Source organism: Chamaea fasciata, unplaced genomic scaffold (genome assembly GCF_029207755.1).
Source record: "Chamaea fasciata isolate MVZ Bird 193981 ecotype frontalis unplaced genomic scaffold, bChaFas1.0.hap1 SCAF_1, whole genome shotgun sequence".
Classification (NCBI taxonomy): Eukaryota; Metazoa; Chordata; class Aves; order Passeriformes; family Sylviidae; genus Chamaea; species Chamaea fasciata.
This window is the reverse complement of record NW_027094086.1, coordinates 32,477,109-32,484,195: the sequence shown is the minus strand read 5'-3', so window position 1 is coordinate 32,484,195 and position 7,087 is coordinate 32,477,109. Positions and strand designations below refer to the sequence as shown.

The 7,087-nt window shown below is 42.3% G+C and overlaps 1 long non-coding RNA gene across 1 annotated transcript; it reads right to left on the bottom strand.

Annotated features, from left to right (window-relative positions):
• Positions 1–322: 322 nt before the first annotated feature.
• Positions 323–1,484, bottom strand: LOC136301780 (uncharacterized). The gene is made up of 3 exons (XR_010723938.1): positions 1,380–1,484; positions 773–846; positions 323–685 (listed from the first exon to the last, which is right to left on the bottom strand). It is a non-coding gene; the product is annotated as an uncharacterized lncRNA (long non-coding RNA).
• Positions 1,485–7,087: the final 5,603 nt, after the last annotated feature.

Below are 7,087 nucleotides of genomic sequence, written 5' to 3'. Positions count from 1 at the left end.
CAAAAGTATTGATATGTGGATTTCCTCATCTCTTGTATCCACAATCCAAACAACCTGAAAAAAATGCCAGTTCTGTTCTGCTTATAGTGACTCTAAACAAAGATCATTTAAACAATTGTCCTCTGTATTTTATTTACAGAAGTGATCACTTGTTTGGTTCTTTAAAAATTTTGACATTTAAAACTAACATGTGACTCATACATCATCTGTTAGCATGTGCAAGATAAGGCACTCCATTAGTCCCAGGACTAACCTGGGAATTTTGGAGGAATACTAGAGTGATTCTGAAAATCCAGGTCATTCAAGCAGTCATTCAGGGTCTTTTACATCTTTATTTTGTGTAGCAAACTAGAACAAATGAAGCAATTAGAAGATCTGTAATTGTTCTTACTAGATGGGATAACAAACTTAGTAACAACAGGCCTATGAAGAGTTTATAAGCTTTGGGAGTAAGTTTTAAAAAATAATTTTAACTATATTTTAATATGGAATCGTTATTTATAGGCAGAGCACTTCTGAGCCACAGCTGTTCGTAGATGGTGTTTTCTCAAGGAAATAGTTAATTTCTCCTTTGCTTGAAGGGAACAGTAGTAATTTTCACCAAGCCACTGTCCAGATCAGGTTGGGGCAGGGACTGAGACGGGGACAGAGACCAGAAGAGAATTTATCCCCAGGTTCTTCATACCTGGAAAAGATAAGTTTTAGCTGAAATTAGTGGCTACAATAGACTTGGAGGTAAGTCTTCCCAGAGTCTCCAATAAGCAGCTTTTACCTTTTCTCTGTCTTTTCGGTGTTATAAATACTTGCAGTCCCCTGTGGAGGTTCTCCTCTGAAGACCTAGAGCATCTAATAAGAGCAGTCAGGTCAGCCAAGGTAACCCCTTTTTACTGAAGGGACAAAATTGCACATGAAATTGCGCAACCCTTGAGCTTGTGGGACCCAAGTTTCTTGTTTTCTGAAAAAACCCTGCATATTTTAATTTTTTTTCCTTCCCCCGATGCTTGAATGATCAGATGTAGAGATCCTGTCAGTGTTCCTGGGATTCACCTTGGGAAGTCAAGCCTTTGTTACTAAATATTTGGAAACGGACCTAAAATTATACTCTCACTGGGGACTCATAACACAATCTGCTGCCTTGAAAATTCTTACACAAAACAGCTTGTGGGACTGGGATGGCTGGGAAGTGGAGAAACTAATACGGCACTCTGGGCCAGAGGGAGCAAGGCAGAGCAAAAGCTAAAGCCCCACTGGGAAATTCATTAACCGCAGCTCCTACAGCTGCTGTAACTTCCTGCTCTGTCACTGTCTGGAGCTTTTCCTCGAGTCTCACTCCCTGAAGACAATTCCAGTGTCATGGTCAGGATTCTGAGCTTTCTCACCTGCCGAGGTGCTGCATCCTGGCTTCCTCTTCCTGCTGGGGCTGCCAGGTCTGGTCCCAGGGGGAACGGGAACCCAATCGCATGGGCCCCGTGAAAAGTCCCCATCTGTCACATACTTTTCACAAGGGAAAAGGGGAAGTTATTTGCCAACATCTTTGTGCTTTTGCTTCTCTCCCAGCCCACACTGGGAAGTTTCAAGTGCCCTCAACAAAGCAGGAAAGAGAGTTACCACTTGCAGTCTGGTCCATGCATGGAAGTGATTTTTTGGGCCCAGCCTTCTAAGTTAGAGAAGTTGCCCCTCAAGCCTCTGTGCTGCACTGCCCACCTAGACCCCTATGAAAGCATCTTTAGTCCTGGAAAAGTCAAACAAGAGGACATAGGCAAAGAGCACACATCTGCAGGAACCTCCAGTACCCATGGGCAGTCATTTTCTGTCACGTACATTTGACTTCTTCCCAGGCAGGAGGAGCCTGTTGCACATGCATCTATATCAAACAAAGGCACCCCACATGGGAGAATCTCACCTGTTAAAGAGGACCAAGCAATGCATTGGTTGCTGAAACTTGGCAACAAGTCCTTCCCAGCTTCACCAGTATCCTGGTCTCTGAATGGCACGTCGTGCCCAGTTGTGCTATCAGCCATGTGAGGTGGTACCCTTGAAGAATGGTTTCAGATCAAATTAAGTCTTTCCACATAGGAAGTGTGGTTGAACTGCTTTCACCCATCAAGGTTGTTAGGCCAGGCTTCATTTGAAGCCACCCAGGTAGGGTGTCATTAAAATCAGCAGGACTCACGGGAGCTAGAGACTTTCTCTGATGAAGCAGTCATTCCTTGTGTCCCAGCAGCAGGACTACCTGAAAGGACTTACGCTCCATAAATAGCCATCTTCCCATTAAGTGGCCTGGCAGCTGCCTCGACTAGATAAATTGTTGACTTTCCACCTGGTGTCCTGTGAAGGGTTCCTACTGCTGTAGTGTCGTATCGCTTTGCCTCTCTTGTGCCAGTGCTGAATTCCCTGACTTATGGAAACGCAGCCATGAGTGCTAGCTGCAGCTCCCTATCTGAGCAGGAGAGCTGCTGAAGCTCAACTAAGATGCAGAGGAAAGAAAAGCATAAAAGCTTGTAGGAGACTCTCCTCAAACAGAGCTGTGTGGTAGCAGTACTGTGACTTTAAATCACTGTCTACAGTTCCTTTGAGTGTTTCACTGGTTTGTTCCAGCTACAGATTCCAGGCAAAAAATGTTTTTTGTTCTCACAGATTACTTTAAAAAAATTATTTGCATTTTATCTTAACTCCTGGATCATCGGTTTTTTTGTGCAAATCCTTGTTGCATGAGTACCTCTGCCTTCTTCCTTAGACAGTCATGCTGTGCTAGGTCAAACCACAGATTTTCAAACTGATCTAAGTCTTGTAGCTTGACTCACTTGGACACTCCATTTAACTTCTAAATCTGCTTCACATGACAGATCTGTAGATATCTAAGCAGTGAGTGTGCTTGCAAAGAGCAGTGATTATTAGCAAGCACACATGAAAAGCAAACAGGCATTTGAAAACAAAGCTTGAACACAGACACAGAATTTTATAGCTGTCTACGATGCATGAAAAGCAGATCCAGCAAACAAATACCCCCCTAGTTCTTAAATCTGTATTTTGAGCTGACTTTCAACCAGGTGTTTCCACTTTAATTTGATCCCAGGCATTCCTAGAGGTGATGTAAGATACAGATCCACAAGGTAATAATGAAGTCAAGAGTTGAAAAATTATCAAGGCCTAATCTGGCAATTTAGTCCCTTGTAAATCATTGTGGTTAGTTATTGCAGAGCCCTTCTTACCAACCAAGTTCTCCTGAGGGTTTGCATTAACTTCACCACCTGTCTGACTGTCAAAGAGATAAATTTCCTTGAAGGGAATCTTCCACTCCTGACTTTATTTATGTCAGGGGTGGGGGGAAGAGGATAGATTGACTGGGAAACTTCAGCGACAAGGGTCTACATATGCTGAATCAGCGATTGATGCAATTAATTTACTCTGATATTACACATAAGGTCCCAAAATGAAATGCAGAATTAAGAAGTTCATCTGGCCTCTTTGCTGGACAAAGAGCTCCAAAGAAATATAGTCAATTGATGCTTTTTCTTCTTCTTCTTCTCTTTTTTTTTTTTTTTTTTTAACAATAAGATGCAAAAGTCAAAAGATCACATCAGTTACTGTAACCCAATACTTCATGTTTTTTAGAGCACCTGTGCATTCACCATCTCAGTAGCTAATACACAAAAAGTCTATCAATGAATTTGAAAAAGATCTAACAGGAAACGGATAAAAAACCAGGATAATAAAAATAGATCAGTGGGATGGATCCTTCATTTAACTTGCTGGGTTGCAGGAGCATGAGTTAACTTGTAGGCTCTGACATGTTAATGAACTGAGCAGCCTGTGTCTTGAATCAAAGATAAAGAAAAATACTTTCATGAGTCCAAGCTAGAGACTTACACAAAGCATAAGCTTTTTTTTGGACGCTTTTTTTTTCTTCTTCCTTTTTTTTTTCTGTTTTTTTTTTTTTTTTCCTTCTTTCAAGAAAGTGCTTTGAAACAACTGAAACTTGAGTGGACTAGAAGGAAAGAATGAAAAAGATATTTTAGGTTTTAAATCTGTTATTTCCTCACAGAGCAGTTGCTTATGGCTGTACTTTCTAGAGTTTCCTCTCTTTGAAATGGTACATCTTCTAGGCTGGGCTTTGTAGTGAGGGGTTTTGGGTATGGACACACACATGCCACAGCTCTCATCTTTGCCTCCTCTCTGTCAGCACCCCCAGTTTGCAACCAGAACCCATGGCTTATTCTGTGTCAAATCTGCCCACTGGCAAGCAGTTTGCTACTGCTCCCAGCAGTTTTCCGTATATCTCTCTCATAAGTGGCACTGTATTAAACCCAGTCAGTTGCTGCTGCCTCTGCTGAAAGACAAGAAAACAGCTTCCACTGCTTCCTTACCGCACCAGTGTTCCCAACCACACAAAGCAACTAGTGTAAAAAAACCTTTTACCTGAATTTAGACAGTGTCACATTTCCTTGGCTCTTTAGGGGTACTTTTTTTCTTATTCTGTACTCTTGGAGACTACTGGCAACAGTGGAAGGGAGGCTGTACCTCCACTGGCATGAGGGTTGAGAACTCCTCGTTCCTCCAGGCTGGTTTACCTGCCAAGGCAGTGGGAACAATCAACAAGCTTCTCTTTATCAACAGAGTTTTTCAGAGATTTATGAGAATATGTAGGGATAGGAGGGGGTGGAAGGACATCCTTTCAACCACAGACAAGATCTGTATTGAGAGATGTAAACTAAGGAACTACTCAATGGAGGTAAACTGGCAGAGCTCTGGAAGATGCCGTGAATAAAGCTGGGAATAAAAATGCATCTGAGGAAACTGGAAAAAGTAAGTAAGATGATATAGAGTTTAGGGAATACTCAGGATATGATTCAGAGGTTTTTGGTTTTTTTTCAGGGTGAGAATCCTACATGTTCTTTATGATCAGCTGTATTGTGGGCAATGCCAGGACTGTGGTCTTCAGCACTCTTAGTCCTGTTCTCCCCAGCAGGAAACGGGGGAGAGGGACAGAACCAGAACTGAAGCCCTAAAACCAGCCCTTTTGAGGGCACTGGAAATATTTGCATGTGGACGAAAGCCTTTCAAGCTCACTAGGAGCATAGTGTCAATTAAGCTGCCATTGAAAGTATACTTTATATCCTTATGCCCACTGGCATTTTTGGAAAAGAATGACAAGTTTTAGGCCCCAAATCCCAACAGTCCACAGCCCAAAAGACCTTGGGCTGTTTAGAAATCATTCGCTGTGTTAAATCCATTGCATTACTTTGATTATATTAATGTTACCCTTTTTTTGACCCAAACTTTAGCCAAATATGTGGAGCTGCAGGTGTTGCATGGGAAACAGAAGACGGAGTCAGCTGTCTCTCTGAGGCAATTCTGTTTACTTACAAAAAAATTCAGAAACTATCCTTTCTCTGGAGGTCTCAAGCTGCAGGTGACAGTCCTTTTGCTCCCTGTTTCACATCGCTGTCAGCCTGTGCTCCATTTGGATACTGCCTCTCCCTAGGCTTTTCTCAGAATCACATGTCTGGACAAATTTAGCAATGCAGGAAAACCACCCAGGCAACATAGGAAGTGGTATGACACTGTAGCCTGTTTTTGGGGAGTCTTTGAAATGCATTTTTTAAACTGTCTTGTCACTGAGTTAAAAATGAAAATATTGAATAAGAGACCAGAATTCAGCTGCTTTCCAGGCAAGTCCCAGAACATTCAGCTGTGGGGCCATGGTCCAGTCCATGCTGCCTCATTTGCTTCTGACTCAGCTTCAGCTAAGGGAGGCTCTGAGGAGCTACATGGTGGGAAAGGTCCTTTTGCAGGCAGGAGTGGCAGAGCTTTGCCTAATGCTTCCTTCTTCAGTCAGAACATTTGAGGTTTGTTTCCTAGATGAAAGACCTACTCTTTGTCAGGGACCCAGTTTTCTTTCTGTTTTTGGCCTAAGGGCCAAATGAACATTCAAAGCAATCTGTGATGGGACATCTTTATGCCCAAGGAAAAAAGTGGGTGGGTGGAAGGGTTTAGAGTTTTGATTTCTTCCTCTTTGCTGAAGTCAGGCCCACCAGACCTGTAAACCTTTTCCTTTGGGTGACTAGAAATCTTCCAATTTCCAAATGTAGAGCAGCTCAGGCAACCAGATGTGCACAACTCCCTGACAAATTGCTAAGTGCAGCAGCAGATAAACAGCCAGGTCTCATAGGTTGTCCTGTGTCCAGGCTGCTCAGCTCAAGCAAATGTGGGTTGGCTTTAATCTCCTGTCTTTAGCCCCTACATCCTTCCTTTGCCTTCATCAGCAAACTGGAAATAGTTTATCCTCTACTGACTTGGGCAGGTGGCAGGTGAAGTGTGTGGGAGACTTGATAGATGGTATATTTGTGTATGTGAAAAAATAATCACCTGATCTACAGCCAATTTCTCTCCACTGTGATGTGCCAGTTTTCTGTGAGAACCATGCTTTGAGAGGAGAGCTGGGAGATTACTCTGACATTTGTGGGCCAGGAGCTTAGGAGACACATGGAGAAACAGGCTAAGAGGGATGAGAGGCTGGGATGTGATGATCACTTTGGATGACTGGCCTTGACTGGCCAAGGTGACAGCGACCCAGGAGGATACAGAGGGCAGAGGGATCTGACAAGGGCAAGTGCCAGCGTGAATGTGCATTGGCCCTAAGTGGAAGCCATCTCCTTGGATATAAGTGTAAGAAAAGTGAACAGAATTGTGCAAGCAATTTATTCTGGTATTTCTTAGCTCTTGAGTCCTTGCATCATTTAATTACAGTATCTTTCACTGTGTTGGTAAGAACATATAAAATATACACATGCTTAAGCTATATTAAAATGAAAAAAAATAACCCAGCACTTCAAAAATAACATTGGTCTTATAGAAAACTAATTAATATTTTCCCAATCCCTCTTTCTAACTGTTATCTTTCTGAAAAATGAGCAAGAAACTCTGTAAAAGATAAAGCTGAAAAAGAAAGAGCTAATGTAATCAGAGTTGCACAAAATTTGGGGTTAAGTCCCACTGGCTATTTTTAAAATATAACCCTGTAGGGAGAAGATTTTGTGTGTTCAAAGGTATGAATTAAGACCATGTGAGACCAAACTCTGAATTT